General features: G+C 37.1%; 1 protein-coding gene and 1 pseudogene across 3 annotated transcripts in view; both read right to left on the reverse strand.

Annotated features, from left to right (window-relative positions):
- Positions 1-26,242, reverse strand: part of CHODL (chondrolectin) — a 467,165-nt gene that overhangs the window by 138,027 nt on the left and 302,896 nt on the right. The window lies entirely within an intron of this gene.
- LOC111552996 lies at positions 806-1,545 on the reverse strand (annotated as a pseudogene). Its single transcript, XR_002734794.3, has one exon. The product of XR_002734794.3 is annotated as a 60S ribosomal protein L9 pseudogene (transcript).

Below are 26,242 nucleotides of genomic sequence, written 5' to 3' on the forward strand. Positions count from 1 at the left end.
TTGGCATGAGGAACACAAAATGCATGAGTCATATTTGGTTTCAAACAGTATCTGATCCTTTGTTAGGGAGCAATACCCCACTCTAACAGATAAATGTGATGTCTTATGATAGAGGTAGATTTGACTGCTGTGACATCTCAGAGAGGATGGCAGGGTAGAAAAGGCTTCCAAGAATTAAAAATTGACATAGGAGAAGGGATTGACCAGACGAAGGAGTGGGAGACAGTGGACAGAAGTTGTGAGGAACATGGCAGTCTGTGGATTGGAGCTGGAAAAAGATAACTGGATGGAACACTGAGACAACTCAATTGCTTCCATGGAAGCAACTGTTTTCTTATGTATTCTGTACTTTTGAGTTTCATGTAAGATTTTACTTGAATGAAGCTTCATGAAAATGAAAAAAAAAAATCAAGAACTCATAGTAGGGAGCCTGAGAGTTTGAAACAGTTGGAACTGAGAGCGCATACAAGAAAATGTTAGAAAATTAAATTAACAGAATTGGCAAAGGGCAACCTGTAAACTGATTAAATGAAAACTCAAGTGTACCAGGATGAAATAGCATTTTCCTCATATATAATAACAAAAGACTGTAATCAAGATTGGCACCATTACACTTCAATAGGAAAAAGAGAGAGAGTGCCATTTACTTATGGCAAGTGTAGTATTACTTATAATGCAAACATGGCTCAAGAGACGCAAGAAAAAGCAAAACTTTTCACAGTCATATCAGTGGTAAAATTTACTATTCCCAATGAGCAAGATCAAAGTCAGGCTAATAGGGAAAAGCACATATTTGTTAACTTAATTTTTTTTTTTTTTTAAGAAGCTCCAAATCAACAGGTCTTTTATTGCATCATTTAAATATCACAAGTAGGTCTTCGGAGTCATCTGGCATCTTCTTTCTGTAGCTGGATAACTCTTAGCTCTTATTCATCAGCCTGCTGAACAGTTCCTTTTTCAGAGACATAGATACCATCTAAAAATTTCCTGATATCCTTGTTTTTAACTGTTGTGGCTTGCTGAATCAAAGCCGCTGAATTTGAAACAAGTTCAATGTCATTTCCTTCAAGGATTAATTCATCTTTCTAGGCTTGAGATACTGAACAAGCAACACCTGGTCTCATCCGAACCCTGCGGATGTATTTTTCACCCAAGAAATTTCGGATTTCAACAAGAGACCCATTCTCCTGGATAAGGACGTTGATGGGGAAGTGAGCATACACAGACCTCATCTTATAACGGAAGCCCAGTGTAACACCCTTAATCATGTTCTGTACATGACTACAAATAGTCCGAACGGTAGCCAGTTCCTTTCTGTTACCCCACCATTTGTCAACCCGAAGCCTCTTTTTTTTCTTTCCAAGAAGACTGAGTTCTACATTGATGTGATTGAAGTCCCTCCGCAGGGTTCCTCTGGGGCCCTTCACGATAACTGTGCGTCCCTTCAGAGTAATGTCGACATTTTCTGGAATGTCGACAGTCTGATTGCTGAGAATGGTCTTCATTCTTGCAGTAGACGCAGCAAAGAAAGCTTGTTAACTTAATTTTTTATATGAACTTTCACCTTGGTGTGGTTTATTTACATCATAGGTAAACCAATAAAGACTTACATAGCTCTCTCTGGTAACAGATAGATTGGAATTAATGCCACTTCTCATTCTAAATCCTTCATGGCTTGATCAAAGGAAAGATCTAATAGGATTTGGCTGAATCTTAAAATGTCACCCAAATGTGCAAAACTTAAGTTGCAATCTCCTCCTCTTGTGAGAGAGGTGAAAGTACCTCCAGGAAGGGAGGAAGTGCCTCAGCATGATGGATTTAAATGGACAGCTGAAAAGGGAAGAAATGGCAGAAGGGGTATTTACTACACTCAGTTTGAAAAGACTTTCATTTGCATAATATGCTAAGTCTATACCATCTTTCTTTGTTCCTCAGCCCACGTACTAACATTCTGAGAGCTTTGTGGTCCTTTGCTGCAGGTCTATATTACCCATATTGTATCTCATTCAATGTATTCAGTCTGAAGGAAAGGAGCAAAGCAAGATGAGCCACAGAAATGATAACAAACTTAAGAGATGCACCTACAAGAGTGAGATGCCAGCTTGACTTAAAACACCTCCACCTTTCACTCAGTGGATTAAAAAGTGAAGTCACCACTGTTTATCAACAGCATCAGAGAGATCCACAAATTAACAGTGGCAAAAGAGATCATCCAAGTATAAAAACAGCAAGATCCGGCAAAGAGGCACATGCACACCTAGATAACAAAAGAGTGATAACCTCATCATGAAGGTGCTGAAGAACCACTGAAAGATTTCAGTAGAACACAGATATGCACATATAAAAAGGGATATGAGACAGTTATACCCACCTCCCTGCCTAGACTTCTGTTCATCATTGTGTAAATGCGTGTATCTTGCTTAGAAAAATTATTCCTACTGCCAAAGCAAATTGCTCAGATACATCTCTAGATATATAGATGAAAGAGAGATAGATAGGTTGATACAGATGGTATTATAGTAGACACAGATATATTCAGAAACTAAGAAACATCTGAGATTTTGAATTACTTGCAAACTAGGCTATTCTGACACAGTTTTATAGATGCTGGCAGAAGAGATGAGACTCCCAGTTCAGTGACAAAAGAATTTATTCGCCACACAATAGGCAGTATGAGTGTGAGCTTCATGTTCATAAAGATTCCTATTACCTCTATGGGTGATGCCTACACATATATGTGACGCATATAGTTGGCTTACGTTTGAGTTGAGGAGCCCTGAGCTTAAGAAATGGCAACCTTCTAAAGGGGGCTATAGGCAAATCTGCCTAACCTTTTTCCTGTAAGCAGATGCTATCTTTATTATCCCGGACAGCAAATTTACCTGCTTTCTACCACAAGGGAACACTGTTTGCTATACAAACTTCCTGTAAGATTGTCCAGAATAAAAGTGGATACAGATATGCAGAAATGCCTGAGACCCATGCAAATAGTATATGGGTGTATGTGTGTATGTGAATTTTCTTCTAATTATTTCACAATTTTTCATGTTATTTCTTTAATCCAGAAGGACTTTATTTATATGTAAGATCTCAGAAGAAATTTTCTATTAGGTATAGCAAAGGCATCCTAAATGAAACACAGAATTGGATCACTTAAGTTACATAATTATGTATCTAGGTGTACATGCAGGCATAGAAAAGAGACAAGAAACAATAAACATCAAACAACTGGCAGTGTTACCAATAGAGAGGAATCCAGAAGTGAGTGCACGCAAAGGGCTTTTATATTTTGTTTTGACAATCAGAAAACTGCCAGATAGCCCTTAAAGTTTCTGCATAGACATACACCGCTTTTTCTTACATTTCAATAGCCAAAGCAAGTCTTAAGATCACAAGTAAAATCAGTTACATAACTTATTTTCGGAATAGGAAGGTAAAGAATTAGGAAAAATAATTAAGTTGTACCCTATGTAACTTTTTTAAAAAGATAATTTTTTTTTCTTTTCTTTTTTTTTTTTTTTTTTGAGATGAAGTTTCGCTCTGTCACCCAGGCTGGAGTGCAGTGGCCAGATCTCAGCTCACTGCAAGCTCTGCCTTCTGGATTCACACCATTCTCCTGCCTCAGCCTCCCAAGTAGCTGGGACTACAGGCACCCGCCACCTCGCCTGGCTAGTTTTTTTTTTGTATTTTTTTTGTTTTTTGTTTTTTTTTTAGTAGAGACAAGGTTTCACCATGTTAGCCAGGATGGTCTCGATCTCCTGACCTCATGATCCGCCTGTCTCGGCCTCCCAAAGTGCTGGGATAACAGGCTTGAGCCACCATGCCTGGCCAAAAAGATAATTCTTATAAAAAATAATGGAAGAATGAAATAAAGGAGGAAAAGGGTTAAAAAAAAGAAGGGAAGGAAAAAGGGAAGGAGAATTTAACTGTTGTGTTGGTAATAAGTTTAAGATGGATCAGACTGAAAACTGAAAGACCAGCTACAGGCTCTTTCTGTCATCTATATAACAAGCAATGAATGACGGCAAGGAGGCATACCCAGGAATGATATAGGGACGGTGGTGCTGTGACTTTCATCATTATTAAAAAACCAGTGTCCAAAATAAGTTTTAAAGCAAAGATAATGGGAAGATCAAATATTGTATACTTAAATTATAGGATGAAAATAACTGGAGAAAATGGAGCCAGGAGTAAATTTTCCTTGTCAGAAAAATTAAATATTTACCCAAAGTCAACTTTCAACATTCTAATTTATTGTTACATTAAACAAAATGTTTATAAATTGCAATGCATACCAAAGTTATGAGAATAGATTTATATTGAAATGTTTCAAATAATTTGTGATATTGCTTATTTATGAAACTTTTTCTACCTAAGATATTGAATGGACTGAATGTTTGTGTCCCCCCCCAAATTTATATGTTGAGACCCTAACCCCCAGTATGTAGGAAGTTGGGGCCATTGAGAGGAATTAGGTCATGATGGCAGGGCCCTTTACTATCGCCTTATACAGGCATTTATAAGATGAGACACCAGATTGTTTTCAATCTCTCTCTCTCTCTCTCTTTCTTTCTCTCTCTCTCTCTCTTTCTCTGTCTCTGCTCTCTCTTTCTCTCCCTGTCTTCCTCTCTTTCTCCCTCCATTTGCAAGCCAGGTGACCATTTGCAAGCCAAGAAAAGGGACCTCACCAGAAACTGACCATTCTGGCACCTTGATCTCAGACTTCCAGCCTCCAGGATTGTAACACAATAAATAAATTTCTGTTGTTTAAGCCACCCAGTCTATAGTATTTTTTATGGTTGCCCCTTAATAAAATAAATAAGGGTACAGATGTAGCATATCAAAAAGACCACTTCAATATGTTTCAGTATTTGAAAAGATTCAATATGAATATAAGTAATTGAAATAAATAACATTCTTTAGTGGAAACCATGACATATCTATCTATTTCAAATAATGGAAAAAAGCATTTGCCAAACTGAAATTTGGAGGTAATATCAAACATCTTTTTACACACTGACTTTGTACCTCCTTGAGCTGATTTAAAGAACAGATTGTTTCAAGCAGATTGGTTAATGCCTGTTACTATGGTCAATCTATTATGACTACTCATGCTATTTCCACTGAGTGCTGAATGTCTGACTTTGTTGTAAGGGTGCACTGTTAGTTCCCAGGAATCAGCCCTGTTATCCCTCTGACTTTCTAAAACTATTTTTATTGACAGAGACCCACTCTATACTGTATTTAAGGAATTAAAACACCTCAAGCTATATTAATATTCATTTCGCTGGCCAAGAACTGTTTTAACTATGCACAAAAGCTGAGAGAAGATAGAGTCAGTTCTACCAGCCACCTACGTGGATGATAATGACCACTAGGAGTAGTAATAATACCTAACATTCATTGAGCACTTCTTATTTGCCAGACTGGCATTAAGCATTTTGTAATAATTATCTAATTTTGTCTTCAAAATAACCCTATAACAATGATACTATTATTATTACCACTTTACAAATGAGGAAACTGTAATACCCAGAGATTAAGTAAATGCCTGTGTTATTGACTAATCGTCATAGCCATGATCACATGAACAAGAACCAAAACTGGGGGGGTGGGAAACAGATTAAGACATGGATATCAACTTGCCCTCTATTCCTTCTCCTTGCTCCAGTGAAAATCTGTGGAAAGAAACAAGCTTCTTGGCCTTCCAAAATATGTTTTGCTTAAAAAATTATCAGTCATACAGATATAGTCTCTTTTAGAATTGCTCATACACACTCACACAGACACACACACACATACACAGAGAGAGAGAGAGAGAGAGAGAATACTAAAGATGGATTTATTACCCAACACCATGCATATATTTTCTGCACTGCAACTGCCAGCAATTTAACAGCCACATTCCAGGAACATCACACCATTTTTGTATTATCAGAACTTATCCAAATATGATTTCCCCAGGAGAAGTGGTCCACAGGGAGAGTTTGATAAATATCCTCCTGCGAAGAATTTTTAATGGATTTCTACTTCTGTCTAAACTGCTTTAGTTGAGGATCTGTCGAAGGTAAACCAATGCCAGATGACGTTAGGGTCAGTCAACCCTAATTCTCAAAGCCCTACTACAAAGATACTAATGTTTTGAAGAACTCAAGAACTTTCACTGTCTATTATTCAAATTGACAGAATCTCCTCTGGTGCTGTTGCATCACATTTTCCTCTTTAATACATTAAATTATTTACTTCCACTCTTCCCCGCTAACCCTCTACCTGCTTCTACAATGCATTCTGAATAGATGCTGCCATGAGGAGTAATTCTGGCAAATAAATAAGACTCATCATGCAAAATATCAATTCAGTATTAGAATAACAGGACAATAAATCAAAAGCAATCCCACAAAGTAATGGTACATAGTTAAAAAAAAAATCTCTTCTTTGTCAGGTTTGTGGTGAATGTCAATAAGAGATCTAGTCTTATTAAAATAAAAATCATCCTGAGTATGTTTTATATGGTAGAACTTTATTAAAATAAGCCCATCAACATTTTTATCACTAAACTCTTTTTTAATAGAAATTATTGCTACAGAATATACAGCAAGTGACAAAAAATCGAATAAAATATAAAATAGGTTTTTAAAAACCTAAATATATTTCAAAAATCTTAGTACATACATATTATTTGGCTATAATTGGCTCCACATAGAAAAAGTAAATGGCATAAAACTACCAAGTGGGGTCTAATTATTTAGATAAAGAAAAGGTTTCACTTTGATTTTAGGGAGCTAAAAGAATTATTGTTTCAAACGTCTACAATAAATTCTATAGCGTTGCCATTACTAAACATGAAACTATTAATTTTACAAATGAATGTTTTATGAATATGTAATATATGCATATAAGTAGACACATGTGTAAGAGATGATGATATACCATCATGAACCAGAAACCAAAACGGAGAAAAATAAAAAAACAGATTAAGACAGCTATCAACTTGCTGTCTATTCCTTCTCTTTGCTCCTTGCTCCAGAGGGTATTCTGATATGTAAGTTATACATTTTATTGATCGTTTTACTGAATACTGCACACCCTCACCATACACCATCCCCTTTACAATAACATTTAATCCCTTCTAAAATTATAAGTATACAATTGTACTTTCTTTGGATTTTTATAACAAATATACCATAGACTTAATTTTATTGAAGTTTCCTTAACGGGATGAGTCATTTTTCTCTTGTGCTTTCAAGGTTCCCTTTGCTTTGACTTTCAACACTTTGATCATATAGTGTTGAGTTGCGGAAATCTTTAAATTTATTCTACTTGTAGTTTGTTTAGATCCTTTTTTTTTTTTTTTTTTTTTTTTTTTGAGACTCTCACTCTGTCACCCAGGCTGGACTGCAGTGGCGCGATCTGGGCTCACTGCAAGCTCCACCTCTCAGGTTCACACCCTTCTCCTGCCTCAGCCTCCCTAGTAGCCAGAATTACAGGCACCCGCCACCACGCCCAGCTATTGTTTTTGTATTTTTAGTAGAAACGGGGTTTTACCATGTTAGCCAGGATGGTCTTGATCTCCTGACCTCGTGATCCACCCACCTCGGCCTCCCAAAGTGCTGGGATTACAGGCGTGAGCCACCACACCCTGCCTGTTTAGATTCCTGAATGTGTAGATTTATGTCTCTTACAAAATTTGGAAAGTTTTCAGCCATTATTTCTTCAATTACCCTTTCCACCATTTTCTCTCTCTCTTCTCCTTCAGGAACTCTCATCAGGTGTATGTTGGTTTGTTTGATGGTGTCCCACAGATCTCAAATGACAGTAGCACTGACCAAGACAGATGAGAGCCAGGCCTGACTGGCACCTCAATTGCAGCTTTGTGAGACTCTGAGCAGAAGGTAAAGATAAGCTGTGCCCAAACTTCTGACTCATGGAGACTGTGGAGTGGTCAATAATGCTGTTTTAAGCTAAAAATATATATGGTAACTGGTTATATAACCATAGGAGATTTATTAGATGATTAATGAGGAATTTTTTTGTTGCATTGCAAATTCTTGGACACATTTTATGTGTTTTACTTTATTTCAGTTATGTTCTTATTGATGTGTAAGTTGCCCCATCTTTGATCAGTGTGAGCATACTCAAGCTGGTTTCTAACTATTGATGGTACAACACAGAGATTTTTAATAGACTTCTCACTTTCTGATATGACCAATGGATCCAGGCTCATCTTGCACATTTTCTGCTCCAGACAGAAAATCTACCATTTACCTATAGATCCCTGCTTTACTTTTTTGATTACAGATTTATTCATGTGTATACAGACACCACAAATACCATAAGAATCATCCTTTTAATGTGATTAAAAGCCACACAATTCAGTGGTGTTTAGTATATCCAGAATTGTTAAATCATCATTACATTGTATTTTTAGAACATTTTCATTATTCCTTAAAAAATATATATGTATATCCATCATCGTTATTCCTCATTCTCTCTTTCCCCAGTTAATGTGTATTTAAATTAACGATTCCCTTTATATCTCTTAAATATCCTGTACATATCTTTGATTTAAATCCTGGCACGTGTGACTCAGTCGCTTCATGACTGACACAAAGGATAACATGTTTATGGTATAGAAGTCTACTGGAGTAGAAGTGGCATTGTGAGAGTTCATTTCGTCATCAATTTCTTTATCTGCACAGGGCATTAATGTGTAGAGCTGACTATTCCAGGATTTCTGTAGAGTCTGGTGAGAGTTCCTGAATCTATCATCATTTCTGTTAGGATTCAGACTTCTTTCTTACCTGATATTTTCCTACCAGAGCATCATGGATTTTTACTAGCATTGAGTTAAAGAATGATTTGCATTAATACCTGTAAATTTAATAATCCTCTTAATTTATGAAAGAGTTTTTACATGCCATTTTCAACTCTCTAAGAGATAACAAATTGGAGTTTTCTGCTGTCATATGAGGACAGCAAGCCCTAGCAACATATCATTGTGTGTGATAAAATGAAATGCTCCTGAAGAAGATGCAAAAAAAATGAAAAGATATCCCATGTTCATGGATTAGAAGAATAAATATTGTAAAATGACCATACTACCCAAAGCAATCTACAGAGTCAATGCAATCCCTATCAGAATACAAGCATATCTCAAAAATATTGTGGGTTTAGTGATAGACATCCACAATAAAGTGAATATAGCAATAAAGCAAGTTACACAATTTTTTTGTTTTCCCAATGTATATAAAGGTTATATTTACACTACACTATAGTCTATTAAGTGTGCAACAGCATTGTTTCTTAAAAAATGTACATGCCATAATTTAAAATACTTTATTGCTAAAACCTGTTAATAAGCCTTCACCAAGTCATAATCCTTTTGCTAGTGAAGCAACTTTCCTCGATGTAGATGGCTGGTGACTAATCAGAGTGGTGGTTGCTGAAGGTTGGAATAGCTGTGGTAATTTTTTTTAAGAGATGGAATCCTGCTATGTCTTGTTCAGTGGCATAATTATAGCTCACTGCAACTTCAAGCTTTTGGGCTCAAGGGATTTTTCTGCCTTATCCTCCCGCATAGCTGGGACCACAGACTGTTGCATTTTCTAAAAATAAGGCAACAATGAAGTTTATTGTCTCAATTTACTCTTCATTTCATGAAAGATTTCTCTGTAGCATGTGATAGTGTTTGATAGCATTTTATCTGTATTGGAAATTCTTTCAAAATTGGAGTAAATCCTGCTGCTGCTTTATCAACTTTAAAATATAACATTCTCCCACCAATATTTTTGTCAGGTGTTTTTCTTTTATGCCGTTTTGGTGCTTTTTTCCAGACAAAAGTTTTCAGGTTCTTTTTTTATCTTTAAATTAGCTGGGCATGGTGGTGCACAACTGTAATCCCAGCTACTTGGGAGGCTGAGGCAGGAGAATTGCATGAACCTGGAAGGAAGAGGTTGCAGTGAGCTGAGATCGTACCACTGCACTCCAGCCTGGGCGACAGAGTGAGACTCCATCTCAAAAATAAATAAATACATTAACTAATTTAATTTTAAAATAATGTAATCCATTTTCTATATTACTTCTGAACATTAAGTCACAGTGAGAAATGTTTTCCTCATTTTTAGGTTTTAAAACTACTTATATTTTCTTCTAGTTATTGTATGATTTTATATTTTATATTTGATTCTGATTCATTTGAAGTTTATCTGATGAATGGAGTAAGATGTGGATGAAGGTAGGATTATTTGCTTTTTTTGTTGACATAATCCAAGTATCCATAGCAGTAGCCAGCACATATTAGCAGATCAGAAAATATTTATTGAATGTGTGACTGAATGAATAAAACAGTGATTAGAAATAAGCACAACAAACATTCCATGTGTTTTAAGTTACACTGTTTCAGCAAATCCTTATAGCAGTGCTCTAAAGTACTTTGTTTGCTAGCTTTTTGTTTATCATAAAAGAGAAAACAATTTTAGGGAGATCAGCCACCTGGCTTAAGACTAAACAACTAGTGGGTGTTGGAGCCTCCAATTACTGTACCATTCTTGATTTATGTGCCTCACTACTGATGCACATGCATGTATATTTACTGAAAGATAGGAAGTTTTTTTGAGATCCTAGACCTACCTAGATTTAGACAGATTGGTAGACTCCTACCTTATATTCCCCACTTTCTAGCCCTGGCTAACTTATTTAACATGCTACATCTTGGAGTTTTATTTTTGCCTTGTTTGTAATCTATGATAATAGTTTCATAAGTTTATTATGAGAACTAAATGAGAAAAAGCATGGAAATCACAGTATACAGTAAGTGCTTAGTAAATATTAGCTATTGTTATTTATTCAGAACATTATTCACTTTCTCTTTTCTACCTTTCTTCTACCAGTTCAAATGTCCTAAACTTTTTCAGAGGTTCATTTATGTGCAAAGCAGGCCATTTATTCCTATGTGTGTTTTCAGGTGATCCAGATTTCCACCAATGACTTGTTTGACAGTATAACATTCTCACCACGAAAATTTTTAAATCTTAAAATTTTAACCTACTATTGTGTTAGAACTAAGGTAGTTATCTTTTCTATAGATAGTCAAATAGATTGTCACAGTTAAAATATATTTGAGCATATGGAACCAGATGATTTATGCTATTTTCTGAAGGCCATGTCTTACCCTCAGAGCACAGATACAGGAAGACATATTTCTAAGCACAAGGTCCGCAGTGACATATCAGAATGTCCAAAGACACTGAGTAGCAATATATTGGTGTAGGGCCAAGCACAAGGTGGGTGGGAATGGCAGGGGAGGCTCTGTTTTAATCATCTCCTATTCACCCACTGATGAGGGTTATGGAGATGGTCAAATATACAACAACTAAAACTGGACTTACGATATTGACAATCATTTATTACTCACAAATACTCACAGTCCAGAGGAACACAACATCACGTGACATGCAAAGTCATTCATGAATACAGTGAACAGCCTAGGGCTATGGGAAGCAGGCTTTGTAGTATCAAAAGGGTGAGGTACCCTGCAGTTCTTGCTGTGGAGACAGAAATGGCTTGCTTGAATAATAATTCCATGGGCTGGTGCTATGGTTTGAATGCCACCCCCCACCAAAAAAAAAATTTATGCCAAAATTTAATCGCCCATGTAACAGTATTGGGAGGTGAAGCCTTGAAAATTATTAGGTCACAGGGCTCCTCCATTATAAATAAATTAATGCCAATATTTGGGGAGCAGGTTAGTTATTGTGGGAATGAGTTCCTGATAAAAGAATGACATTCAGCCCTCATTTCCTCTCTCTGCCATGCAAGCTTATTTCTGCTGCCTGCCCTTCTGCCATAGAATGACCCTCACTAGATGCTAGGGCCATGCTCTTGGACTTCCAGCCCCCATAACACAACAATGAGGAATACGTTTATTTTCTTTATAAATTAGCCTATCTATACTATCCTGTTATATCTATATATCCAAATGGACTAAGATAGTTGGATAGAATTGAAACCTACTGCTTAGGAATAAGCAGGAATTGCACCTAGTCTCCTTAATAAGAAAGTTTGTTTGTCTGGGGAACTGTATCCACAGCAGCAGAGTGGGAAGTGGAACTTGGGGTTAGGCCAAACGATCCCTCCTGATTTCACCAAATGTCAAAGCAGGACATAATATTGGGCTTTAATTTTAGGTCTTATACCATGGCATCCAGTGAGGGTATGTGCCTGAGAATAGGAACATCTGAAGGAGCTCCTCGTGCAGACCTTTCATTCACTGTTTTGCATAAGTCCATGCTGCCTGTGATATGTTACCATAAGCAGTCTTGTGCATGAAAGAGATTCGGCTACTTACTATGTTGCTCAGTCCGACGTTTTGATGTTAAACCCTAAATCTGTAGCATCGAAAACGGCTTGTTTATCTCAATAATCTCATATAGGAAGCAAAATAACCATCCAAATAGAATTGTGTAAACTTGCACAAACATAAACTGATGATGAAATTAACATGTAACTATGGGGGAGAATATGTTGCTTTACATCAAATAATAAACATAAAATGATTAATGAAATCACTTTAAACTGACAGACAACTTAAACTAGGTAAAAGAATAAGCATCTAATGGAAACATCACTGTTTAAGATGACAGGAAATGCACATTTATTTGATGAATGCATTTTCTAAATATCCAGCCATTAGCTTTAACAGTGCTTTATTTGTAATCTACATGTATTATCTTTTTTAAAAAGCCATCTTAATTCTTAGACAAGTCTATTTTCAACTGTGTTATATTCTTCAGTGATATTACTTCTATATCCACATTGATGTGGTAGGACCCTCTGGCATTGGCAGAGGCCATTAAAATAGTAAAAGTGAGTGGAAATGTGTTGGTAGGAACTTTTCCTTGTTTTTTTAGCTGCCAGACATTGCCACAGCTTTTAATTAGCCATTTGAGCACACGGAGAATTTATTCCAGAAAATGGTGCAACAATATGCTAACTTTCCCCTTAAACTCCTCAAATTAATTATCCTCCTTCAGTAGAAACGCCATATTTTATAAGAATTTAATGCAGTCTATGGACCTCATCCAGTGACTGTAAGAAAGTATATAATATTAAAAGATATTAAAAGGTTTTAAAAAGAATGTATGTCATCCATTGGGAGTTTTGAATTTATCCCATCTGACATATATTATTTTGGTCAGTTGTTTAACAAAACAAATCAATAAAAAAATGAAAAAGCAGAATCATTTCAACTGGAATCACTTAGGCCTTTAGAACCCTATAGTTATTTTATCATCATAAAAATAAATTCTTCATGAATAGAGATTAAAGCAAAGTAATCATTTTTAGAAAATTAAAGATTATAATTGCTCTTTAGGGGCTATACTTCACTTAGCTTAACACACCATTCATTTATTTAATATGGATAGATAGATAAATAGAGCATTTACAAAGTGCCTGGTACTGATGATAAAAATCTGCATTCATGGAATTTACAGTGTGAAAAATGGGAAAAGGGGACAACAAATAAAAATATTAACCAGTGACTGTGAGATTAGTTGAAGTAAAGATAGCCTGAATCTAAAGGCGTTTGATAAACCAGAGCAAGGAGTGAATCTTATTCTAATTGCGATTAGCAGTGGTTAGAGAGTTAAAAACAGGTGTGATATGATCATACTGACTCTACAAGAACAAAGGATTGTAGAACTGGAAGCATTAAAGAACGAACACCAGTCAGGAGGTTGTGTCCAAAGGATCTGATAAGTGATTATGACAAAAGTAGAGACATAAACAGTAACTTGACTTTTAGTTTAAGTTATTTGGGGAAGTGATGCACTAGAGTATTTACTGAAATGAAGATGAGTGAGGAACAGATTTGAAGAACAAGAAAGTCAGCATTTGGGCCATGTGAAGTTAGAGATATCTAAATAGAAATGTCAAGTGACCAGTTGGCTATACCAGTACTGGAGTTATTATCTAAAACATGCTTGTCCAACCTGCGGCCCAGAATGGCTTCGAATGCAGCCCAACATAAATTTGTAAACTTTCTTGAAACATTATGAGGTTGTTTTGTGATTTTTTTTTTTTAGCTCATCAGCTATCATTAGTGTTAGTGTTAGTGTATTTTATGTATGGCACAAGGCAATTCTTCTTCCACTGTGGCCCAGGGAAGTCAAAAGATTGGACACCCCTCCTGAGTCTAAAAGATCATATTTAGAACCATAGAAATAGATGAAATCACAAGAGAATGTGTAGAAAGAAGAGAAGCCCTGAGGAACTTGAAAAGTATGAGTCTGAAAAGAGAAGTCACCAGAGAACACTGAAAAAAGAAAGCCAGGATACAAAATGAGAACATTTGGAAAACTTGGAAATGTTTTAATGCTTTACAAATGCAATCCGAGCCTTATAACTAGAGGTGACTGAAAGAAAAGTGGCTATTTGTCATGCCATCTTCCCTAAGCTTGAAAAAAATGTAGGATTTTTACTTCGTTATTCTTGGTGGTGACTATATTGAAGTGTGAGTACACATGGAAAGGCGCAGGCAATTTGAACACAGGATTTTCCGTTTTCTACATATAGTAGGATTAAAATGAATGGTTAAAACAGAAGCCCATTACATTACCAAGATATTCACAGAGTTATTTTGCAAATAATTTTCATACCAAAGTAAACAACAAAATTAGCTATGGACAGTATAGGAAAACATTTAAATATGTGTATATATGTATAGACAGACATAGAGGCATATATTTTGTATATATGTACACATACATTTTTAAAACAAAAAGATATAAACAATAAACAGGTTCCTCTTGGTTTCCAATAAATGTTTTGTGTGAATCAGTGTGACCTATTGTCAGAAAGGAGACAAATTTAAGCTGAAAAGGGAAAGGCAAAACAAGAAAAAACTGTGAATTTCAGCTCACAGGCCTACGAGGTCAAATTAGAAATGATAGGGATGTGGAGGACAGAAAAATGGCCATAGGAAACAAATTAACATAGACAATATTAATATGTTTTCTCCATTTTCTACCCCATAGACAGGGTATGCATATTAATTTCCCAGTTCAACTTCAGGTCTGCCTGATCACAGGTCTGCTCAGTTTTCCCTGTTGTCTTTTATGTACACACCATTATAACATACATGGTTTATGATTTAACTCTGTGTCTGCACAAGTCAGAAAATAACTTCATGTCGGACATAGCTCAATAATTTATACTGTGTAATTCTAATACAACATTATTAGAATAATATCATCAGCACAGTGTGAAACAATTCTTATTCTCAAAGATCTACAAATGTAAATCTTTAACTCCTTGTTCCAGTGATATGGGGACTAATCAAGAGCTACTGGGGAATATTTTTCACCTAGTCACTAAGGAAAAAGGACTTGCAACCACCATCCCAAGACTCAAATTTCTGGATCTCACTACCAAACAAAGCAGTTAATTTTAGCAGAGCCTAATATTCTTAGGCATTGTCTATAGCAATATTAATTCTACATGGAAAAAAAGTCCTACAAAATCAAAATCAGGAGGCTTGGATCCTAGCTCCAGATCTGCCACAAGTCAACTGGAGGACCCTGCATACTTTGTTTTTATGACACTAAAATCAGAGCACTGGCTAGATGATTCTTAAGGTTCCTTCCAATGCTCATATATAATTTTACAAGCTACTTAAATTTCTATTTTTTTCCATCCCTACTTTATATTATCTTTCCTCTACTGCTATTATATAATCTCCATAAACCCCCTACCCTGAGTTATTGGCTGCTTTCATAGGGCAACTTCTTAATTTAAAAAGAACTCTATTTCAAGTCCCAAAGCTTAGACATATGTTCCCCTGGCTTGACCTATCCATTCAGAAATGCTCCTCATTGCCCCCTCATGTAGCTTTTAAGCCAATGGTACCCTCTTCCTTTGTGGCACATTCCTGGACCATTTGATAAGCAACCCCTTTCTTGGAGTTGCTTTCTTCCATGGTTAGCACCATGAACACTACAATTCATGCAGTTTGTGAGGTTTGGGCAGAAAATAGGAAGCTGATCCCTGATTCAGTCCCCAACTAGTTAGATAACCTCATAGGGTAAGCAAACAGGGAGTTGAGGGAATATTCCACAGTTCTTTGTCTACTGCCTCTCAGCCTGACTTTGGGATCTGGAACAGATCCTAGATCAGCAGGTGACTGGGGATGTGAGGTGGGAGGAAGGGGTTGAAAGGGCACAAAGACACTTTGAGAATGATGGATATGTTCCTTATGTTGAGAGTGATGATGCTGTCACCAGCATATACCTCAGTTGAAGCTTATCAAATTGTACTCATTACACATGCTCAGTTTATCATATGCAAATTACACCTCACTAAAGCTTCTTTTTAAAGAGCCAGGGATTTAAAAAAATAAATACATAGATCATATAAAAGGAAAGAGGGGAAAGAGAGATTTATGAGTTAAAATTGGCTGCTGGGAGTGGAGCAAGGCCAGCGGACTCTTCCATCTGGCTTGGAGAACTAGGGGATGGAAGGAAGACAGAAGTTGGAAATGAAAAATTGATGTGAAAGCATTTTGAAAACTGTAAAAAACAACAACAACAAAAGAAATCTATAGTAGTCATGAGTTTTTGTATTTAAAGTGTGGTAACTGCCCTTTCAAGACAGAAGAGCTATGAAAGGAAGCACATAATTAAGGACAGTGAAGTGTCATTAGAGACAAGGGCTAGGGGAATTCAGAGTGAGTCGTTTTGCTGTAGAGTGGCCTGAGAAGCTGGCCCGTTCCTTCCTTAGTTAATTATTTAGAATAGAATTGTCAGTCCCATACAGACATAGTGTCAAGATAATTACATGAAATATAAGACCCATTTAAGGTGCATTTGTTAACATCTTAGAAACATTACAGTATTGGCTACTGCTTTGTACTTTTAATGGAAGAGTGATTTATGATTAGATGATAATGATGGATAAAGCTAATTCAGACAATATACAGAGGTTCATAATTTTTAGAATAAAATCTTAAAAGTAAGACTTTTGAGAAGTATTTGAGGATGTTAATTAGTATTTTTGAGGAGAAGCTAGTGGTTGGAAGGCATTGTCTGTCTTATTACCTACTACCTTTGAGTGTTTTGCATTCATCTCATTCAAACTACTAGCCCATCAAAAATGAGATTTTTGTCTCATTTTTGCATCTCTCAGAGTACCCTAAACAGAGTTTTGATGGCATGATTGAGGCTCAATAAACATTTCTTGAGCGAAATAAGACAGAAGCTTTCCTATTCAAAGCAATTTATGCAGTTTGTTAATTTTAGAAAATCAGTTAAATCTGAAAATTATTAAAATGTACTTTAAACATTGTGTTTTAATTGAAAACATGTAAAATGTAACATTAATTTGCCAATTCAACTCGAGGTCTACTTGATCACAGATCTGCTCAGGATTTTTCCCTGTTGTCTTTTATGTATACACCACCATAACAAAAATGGTTTATGATTTCAGGTTTCTGTTTCTTTAAAGTTACATGAAAACTTAAAGAGCCCTGTACAGCAAGCCGACTGTGGAAACAGAATGAGAATTTTTCTTTAACTTTTTAAGGATGCTTGCTTAAAGCTAATTTAATAGCAATGTTTAAACAATTCACCTTTATCAAGCTTTCCAAATTCAATTCAATTTTAAAATAACAACTCTCTCCCTTTTAAAATGTCTATTTCATTGCTACAGAATACTTAAAGTCACAATGACAATAACTCATTTTTTATCATATTTCTCCCCTGCTAAAATATAAGCTACATGAAGGCACAAAATTAATCAGTCTTGTTCATTAATCTATTTCCTGGGGGCGAAGGGAGTAATTTTTTTATGAATGAGTAAAATACTGGCTTAGGACAGACTTGAAGCAGACACAGTTGTATATTGTACACATTAATCTAACTACCAAGGAGGCAGGAGAAGCCTCTGAACTGTGAACTTTCAGTCAGTTTGTAACACAGAGGGAATAGAACTGTCACTTCATCTAGCAGATGGTTAGCGGATCCTTAAATCACAGTACTTCCCAATATTTATCTCATCATACCACTGTGGAAAATTATACTGTTTAGCCTGTTAGGATAAATGATCCAACACAACAGGCCTGGGGGCTCCAGCTGTCCAAGTTTCTGCCCAGCCATCCCAAGGGCGGAGGGGATTAATAACCCATCAATAAACGCTTGCCACAGGTTGGGAAGCTCGGACTCAAAAGCTTTGTCTATTATGACAACTCATGAGGTAGCCCAGATAGCGTCAGCTACTGTACTTTGCCGTTTTACATCCTGCTTTGCTATTGATAGTGGAACCCCACTATAACCCGATCAGGTTTCCGTTCCCAATGGCAACTAATGACTTGCTGGCTGACCCCTTCTGGAAAGCTCTATCAGTGTCACTACTGGCGGAAGCTCTGGCTATCTACAAAAATGTGGGCACAGTGGAATAACCTGGCCTGGCTTCCCTTGGTGCTCCACCTTCTGTTAGCATCCTTGCTCATTCATCCAGGGCACAGTGATTCCAACATGCAGAGAAGGATGATCTTTTTCTCAATGTGACTTATTCAGAGATGTCCCACAGCAAAACTGTTTGAGCCCCAAATGCTTCAACTCCCTCGTAGGTGATGTTTTCTGATTCACCCACACCCTTCTCTCTAAGAAGCACTCATGTCAACCGGGTGGGGGCACCTAGATGATGCCTGGGATCATCACTTCCTCCAGTGGCCCCGGGCCTGGTATTCAGTCTCAGGCTCCCCTCTGCAACTTCCCTTTACTGAAAATCTGGTCTTGATTAGGGATCCTTTAGTCTTTCAGATGCATTTCTCTACCTTTCAATCTCAAACAAAAAAGAAAAGAAAAGGAAAGGACCCAATCTTCAATTAACATAGAAATGAGATGGCGTTGATTTGAACTAGAATAATGGCAGTGCAAACACAGAAAGATAAGTGAGCATATCAGAGACATTTAGAAGACAGTAAGACCTGGTGACTGGTTGGAGGTAGAGGTATGGGAGCCAAGTCTTGATTTAGGTTACTGTTAGGTATTAGAACCTCTAAATGAGGTAAAAGAGAAAAAAAATAGATAAAGGTTTAAAAGACATAATGAATTGACTTAAATTTGGAATTTCCAACAGAAGGGACCATATGGGTCAGATCTCAGCAGAAAACTTTGCTTTACGTAAGGGTATTGATATAGAGTTGGTCACTGAAGCCATGAGAAGATTAGACCATTCAAGGAAGTTTTGTATGTTACGTAAAAAAAAAAAAAAAAGAGGACTTTGCATGTATCCCTAAATAACACTAAAATTTAACAAATAGTTTGAAGAAGATGAATAAACAAAATATTCTCAAGGAGAAAAGAAAGGTAGGAACTATATTAAGAAATCCAAAGTAAAAAAGCAGTTGAACAACAACCAAAAAGGCAGCAATTAAAAAAAAAAATCAATTGCCACTGAATGTGTCCACTGGATTTTATCATTTAGCAAGTCATTGATCCTTTGAAGAGCAGTTGTGGCAGAGTGGGAAAAAAGGCACAGGTATCATCTCCCAATTCTAGGATTTATGAGGTGCAGAAGATGAAGCAGGCGACATTTGAGAAATCTGCAGGATAAGGAGTGTCTGCACAATAAAATCAGCCTGAAGTTTGGGACAACAGAAGAAACAATAAAGAGACAGAATATTTATCTTTACCATGGATCAGGGATAGTGAAGTGCACAGTGAAAACGTTTAGGCAGAGGTAAGTCATATATGTGTATATATATATGTGTGTGTATATATATATATATATAGAGAGAGAGAGAGAGACAGGGAGAGAGAGAGAGATGAAGGCAGAAGGACAGCACTATGGGAGAACGTGAATCAGGGATTAAAATTTGGAGCAATAGAAAATAATGACATATAAGAAAGACCGTGTGTGTTTGGCTGTCTACAAGTTTTCCAAAGGAGTAATTCACAGGGAAATTCAAATGGATGGGGGTGTGGAAAAAAGAAGGGAGGGCAGAGAGATTCCCTGGAGTTGCAGAATAAGTCTGCCATAGCCTGGCTGGGAGATCTTCAAAGAGGATGCCAGTCCTGGTAAGCAAACTAGCAGTAGGATTATTTTGCACAGTCACTTAACATTGCAAAAATAAGCAGCCTTTGATGGTAGAGGAGATGCTGTACTTTGGAATCAGTCAGATAGGATCCTGATTATTTTCACAAGTCCTCAGGAAGAAGCTGAGTTCCAGGATTCCGGTACATAGGCTCCGGATTTACAGCAACTGGTGTTTCCTGCAATCTTGCAATTGTTTCCTAAATTCACTGAGTCACTCTCATCTCCTGTAATCTCTCCTCTAAAACTTTTCTATTAATCTTTCTAAAATGCAAATATGATTACATCAGTCATCTGTTGCTGTGTAACATACAATCCTAAAACCTAGTGCCTGAAGCAACAGCATTTATTTAGCTCATGAATACATAAGAGGCAGTTTAGGCTGGGTTAAGTCTGGCAATTCTTCTGCTAGTGTCAGCTGAACTCACCCGGATATTTGCTGTCTGCTGAACACTAGTGGCCTCACTTACATGTCTGCAATTGTCTGGCTATTGCCTACAGCTGGCTACTTTGTGTTGGCCTTGCCTGTATGACCGGAACAACTGGGGTTCCTCTTCTTCCAGGTTTACTTAATGAAATCCTGCTGTACCTTCAACACCAAGATGAGACATCATTTTTTTTAAAGTTTTTTATGCCAGCCATGGTGGCCCATGCCTGTAATCCCAGTACTCTGGGAGGCCAAGGCAGGGGGATCACCTGAGGTCAGGAGGTCGAGACCAGCCTGGCCAACATGGTGAAACCCCATCTTTACGAAAAATACAAAAAATTAGCCTGGCAGCTAAGCTACTCGGGAGGCTGAGGCAGGAGAATAGCTTGAACCAAGGAGGCAGAGGTTGCAGTGAGCCGAGATTGCACCATTGCACTCCAGCCTGGGCAACAAGAGTGAAATTCCATCTCAAAAATAAAAAAGTGTTTTTGATTTTTTTAAAACTGTTGTGGGTACATAGTCGGTATATATATTTATGGGGTACATAAGATATTTTGATACAGACATGCAATATGAAGTAAGCATATTATGGAGAATGGGATATCTATCCCCTCAAGCATTTATTCTTTGAGTCACAAACCATCCAATTACCTTCTTTATTTTAAAATATGCAATTAAGTTATCATTGATGATAGTCACCCTACTGTGCTATCAAATAGTAGGTCTTATTCATTCTTTTTTTTTTTTTTTTTTTTTGAGACGGAGTCTCGCTCTGTCACCCAGGCTGGACTGCAGTGGCGCGATCTCGGCTCACTGCAAACTCCACCTCCTGGGTTCACGCCATTCTCCTGCCTCAGCCTCCTGAGTAGCTGGGACTACAGGTGTCTGCCACCACACCCGGCTAATTTTTTGTGTTTTTAGTAAAGACAGGGTTTCACCATGTTAGCCAGGATGGTCTTGATATCCTGACCTCGTGATTCACCCACCTCGGCCTCCCAAAGTGCTGGGATTACAGGCATGAGCCACCACGCCCAGCCTTATTCATTCTTTCTTTATTTTTGTATCCATTAACCATCCCTACCTCCTCTACAACTCCCCACTATTCTCCCCAGCATCAGGTAACCATCCTTCTACTTTCTATGTCCATGAGTTAAATTCGTTTGATTTTTAGATCCCACAAATAAATGAGAACATGTGATGTTTGTATTTCTGTGCCTGGCTTATTTAACTCAACAAAATGATCTCCAGTTCCATGTTGCTGTAAATAACTGGATCTCATTCTTTCTATGGCTGAACAGTATTCTATTGTGTATATGGACCACATTTTCTTTATCCAGTCATCTGGTGATGGACACTTAGGTTGCTTCCAAGTCTTCGCTATTGTAAACAGTGCTGCAACAAACACAGGAGTACAGATATCTCTTCAATATACTGTTTTCTTTTCTTATGAGTATATACTCTGCAGTGGAATTGCTGGGTCATGTTGATATGGTTTGGATTTGTGTCCCCACCCAAATCTCGTGTTTAATTGTAATTCCCAATATTGGAGGAGAGGCCTGGTGAGAGGTGATTGGATCATCGGTGGAATATCCCCTTGCTATTCTGGTGATAATAAGTTCTCACAAGATCTGTTTGTTTAAAAGTGTATATAGCAGTAGCACTTCCCCCGTCTCTCTCTTCCTCCTGCTCCAGCTGTGAGGGATGTACCTGCTTCCCCTTCACTTTCTGCCATGATTTTAAGTTTCTTGAAGCCTCTTCAGCCATGCTTCCTGTACAGCTTGCAGAACTGTGAGCCAATTAAACTTATTTTCTTTATCAATTACCCAATCTCAGGTACTTATTTTTAGCAATGTGAGAACAAACTAATACATATATGGTAGCTCAATTTTTAGTTTTTTGAGGTATCCCCAGACTGTTCTCCATAGTGGTTGTACTAATTTACATTCCCACCAACAGTGTGCAAGAATTCACTTTTCTCCACATCCTCGCCAACATTTGTTATTGCCTGTCTTTTATAACTGGGATGAGATGATATCTCACTGTAGTTTTAATTTGCATTTCTCTGTTGGTTAATGTTATTGAGCATCTTTTCATACGCCTATGTGCCATCTGTATGTCCTCTTTTGAGAAATGTCTCTTCAAATATTTTGCCCACTGGTTGATCAGATTATTAGACTTTTTTCCTATAGAGTTGTTTGAGCGCCTTATATACTCTGGTTATTTATACCTTGTCAGATGGGGTAGTTTGCAAATATTTTCTCTCATTCTGTGGGTTCTGTCTTCACTTTGTTGACTGCTTTCTTTGCTGTATAGAGGCTTTTTGACTTGATGTGATCTCATTTGTCCATTTTTGCTTTGGTTGCCTGTGCTTGTGGGGTATTGCTCAAGAAACCTTTGCCCAGACCAATGTCCTAGAAAGTTTCCCCAATGTTATCTTGTAGTAGTTTCATCATTTGAGGTCTTTGACTTAAGTCTTCAGTCCACCTAGAGATTTGGTTTTTTTCTATGGTGAGAGATAGGGGTCTAGTTTAATTCTTTTGCATATGGATATCCAGTTTTCCCAGCACCATTTATCGAAGACAGTGTTTCTTCCCCCATGTATGTTCTTGGCATTTTTGTTGCAAATGAGTTCATGTGAGAATTTGTTTCTGGGTTCTCTATTCTGTTCCATTGGTCTGTGTGTCTGTTTTTATGTCAGTACCATGCTGTTTTGGTTGCTATAGCTCTGCAGTATAATTTGAAGTCAGATAATGTGATTCCTCCAGTTTTGTTCTTGCTTAGGATAGCTTTGGCTATTCTTGGTCTTTTGTGGTTCCATATAAATTTTTGGATTTTTTTTCTATTTTTGTCAAGAATGTCATTGGTATTTTAATAGAGATTGCATTGAAAATATATATTGCTTTGAGTAGCATAGATATTTTAACAATATTGATTCTTCCAACCCATGAACATGGGATATTTTTTAATATTTTGGTTTCCTTTTCAATTTCCTTCATCAGTGTTAGACATCACTTTTTTAAAGCCTTAACTGACTCTGCACAACTGTTAATATTGCCAATCCTCTGGGCTTTCACAATCCATTACACATACCTCAACCAGCAATTATTTCAATGTATTATCATTACTATTATAGTCCACATGTCCTCACCAATCTGTTGAGGGCACTGACATATTTTTCACATTGCATTTATCTATTATAGTGCTTGCTTGCATCATAGTGATGCTCAATAAATGTTTTGCATAAAGGAATATATTATTATAATTGGCTTTCACATTTTCCAGGTTTCAGAAGCACTGATAGGAGAGACCTTTGCTGAGTGAGTTTTACTCCTAGAGTAAACATGAATTTCCACCTGAGTTCCCCTACGGTGTTGAACAGATCTTTTGGTTGCAGCCAAAGAATCTGAAAAATACTGAATAGGCTAAGCTAAGATATATTGGTAGCAGTGGTAAAATTTCTTTATAAATGTGAATATAAATCAAATTGTTCAAAATCGACTAAAGTTGTAGTATAAGTAATTGATAAAGAAACATTTGCCAGTGGACAGAAAGTGTGTTATGAACTATCACATACTACCTAAAAGCAAATGTGGGAGAAAATGGCATACCCACTTTGTGATTACAGTATCTGAGTCAGACTATATGGCTTAAGGAAATGGTAGCCAACCTGTCATTGTGGAAAGGTTAAGAAAACTGATGCAATAATTGTACTGAGTCCAGGTGACATAAAATAAGAGGTTAGCTCTTCACTAAGGAAAATCTGTGCCATAAAATACTAGTAGAGTCCCATCCCCATGCTGGCCTAGCCTACAATCTCATCATTGAGATTTGGCATGTAAGTAACAAATGGTAACCCCTGAATAATATATGTAACTTCTCCATGATGATATGAGGTTAGCTGAAGTCACTAAATTAAAAAAGAAATGTGAATTGAATGTGTATCAGTCCACCTGCCTCCATCTTCAGGTGTTTTGACTTTATCATGAAAAGATCTGAGATATGATGGTCTCCTTACACAAATGGGAATATATTATGAAGAATATTATGAAGCTACTCTGAAGAATCTCCAGGAGCTTATTTATGTCCTGCTGCACAATTCACTTTCTGGTACCTCTCTCATACATGGAGATTGTGAGTGAAAACTCAACAGAGGTCTGTCATTATAATTCTAGAATATTACACTCTAATATTCCCCTAGTGTGGAAGCTGTCCCAGTTTGAGTTTACATACAGCCTTTCTTTTGTATGTCTGGAGAACGCATAGGGCAGGACAAGAGAACTCTATTTATAGAGTAACTGAGGAGGCTTCTTTGGAAGAATAAACCCTAAAAGAGGAAAAAAAAGTCAAGCACAGTGAGCTTACCACAATAAAACAAATATGAAAATGAAAATCCTTGGTGGTTTGGAGAGGGAGAATCTTGAGCACATTGCAAGTCCGTTACTTGGAACTGTCCCATGTTCCAGTGCACTGTGACTTGTGATTTATACTTACAAAGTGGGAAATTTTAAGATTTTGCAAATGCTTCTGAGCAAATACACTGCTTTTCCCACTCCCATTCTAAAGTATGTTATGAAATAACAACCTCTTTTTGTGGTTTTTGTCATGAAGACCCCAGTCTTCTGTGATGGTGCCTGGCAGATATCAGCTCTAGGTGTTGGCCAGTATGGGTGGAATGGCTGGGTCCTTCTCTCTCCAAATGGATTCCATTAAGCATGGCCGCTGGGTCCCAAAAAGGAGCATTCCAACAGGCAAAGGCAGAAATTGCAGTCTCTTAAGGCCCAGCCTCATATGCTAGACAATACCACTTTTGCTGCATTCTGTTGATGACAGTAAGTCCCAGGGCCAACTCAGAATCAAGGAGAAGGAAAATTGAATCACCTCTCCATGAAAACTGTAGCAAAAATTTCACATATTCCTCCTTACATCACCATGATGTAAACAAACCCAAGAGACTCCTGGAAATTCATAAAAACACATGATATGAGACCAATGCCATACATTAGAAAGAGGAAGCAAAAGTTAGTGGAACTGTAATACTCTTGTTGTTGTAAATATATCTGTAGCTAGTAAAGTCTGGGAAAATTCAATAATAACAAAGCTATTTCCAACATGCCATAAAGTTGCACGGCACCCCCAGTGCCCATCTGCATACATCTCAGTCCCCATCCTCAGCACCACATTCCCAGCCCAGGACTTGTCAGCAAAGCACATTATTTTTTTTCCTTGTTGGCTTTGTAGGAATAACTACAGTCTTTTCCTTTCTCCTTTTATATTATACCCGTAAGAGAGGTATGTAGTCATATGTCTTCTTGACTACTAGAAAACACTACCTTGAGATATTCAATGTGTTCTATTCCTCTAACCTTTTTATGCTTAGATTTTGAGCTCTTTCCAGGTAGTCTGTCTTGGGTTACCCAGGAAACGAATACTCATTTCATCTTCCTCCTCCCTGCTTTGACATCCATTTTTGTTGCATGCAAGAGAAATAATCTCTTGTTGACTTAAAAAAAACTTTATTTAAAGCATATAATGCACCTCTGAACATATATAAAGATTTGCTGAATCTCCAGAAAGGTGAGGGAAAAAAAACAAGTATGTAAAAAAGACAAGAATGAAAGAGGTAAAACAGCAGACAGGACTATAGCTGAAGTCTTGACAAAAATTAAGTAGCCCCAAAACATAATGCCAGCCTTGGACAACTGAGGCCACTCCTGAGCCACTGAC

Source organism: Piliocolobus tephrosceles, chromosome 19 (assembly GCF_002776525.5).
Source record: "Piliocolobus tephrosceles isolate RC106 chromosome 19, ASM277652v3, whole genome shotgun sequence".
NCBI classification, from domain to species: Eukaryota; Metazoa; Chordata; class Mammalia; order Primates; family Cercopithecidae; genus Piliocolobus; species Piliocolobus tephrosceles.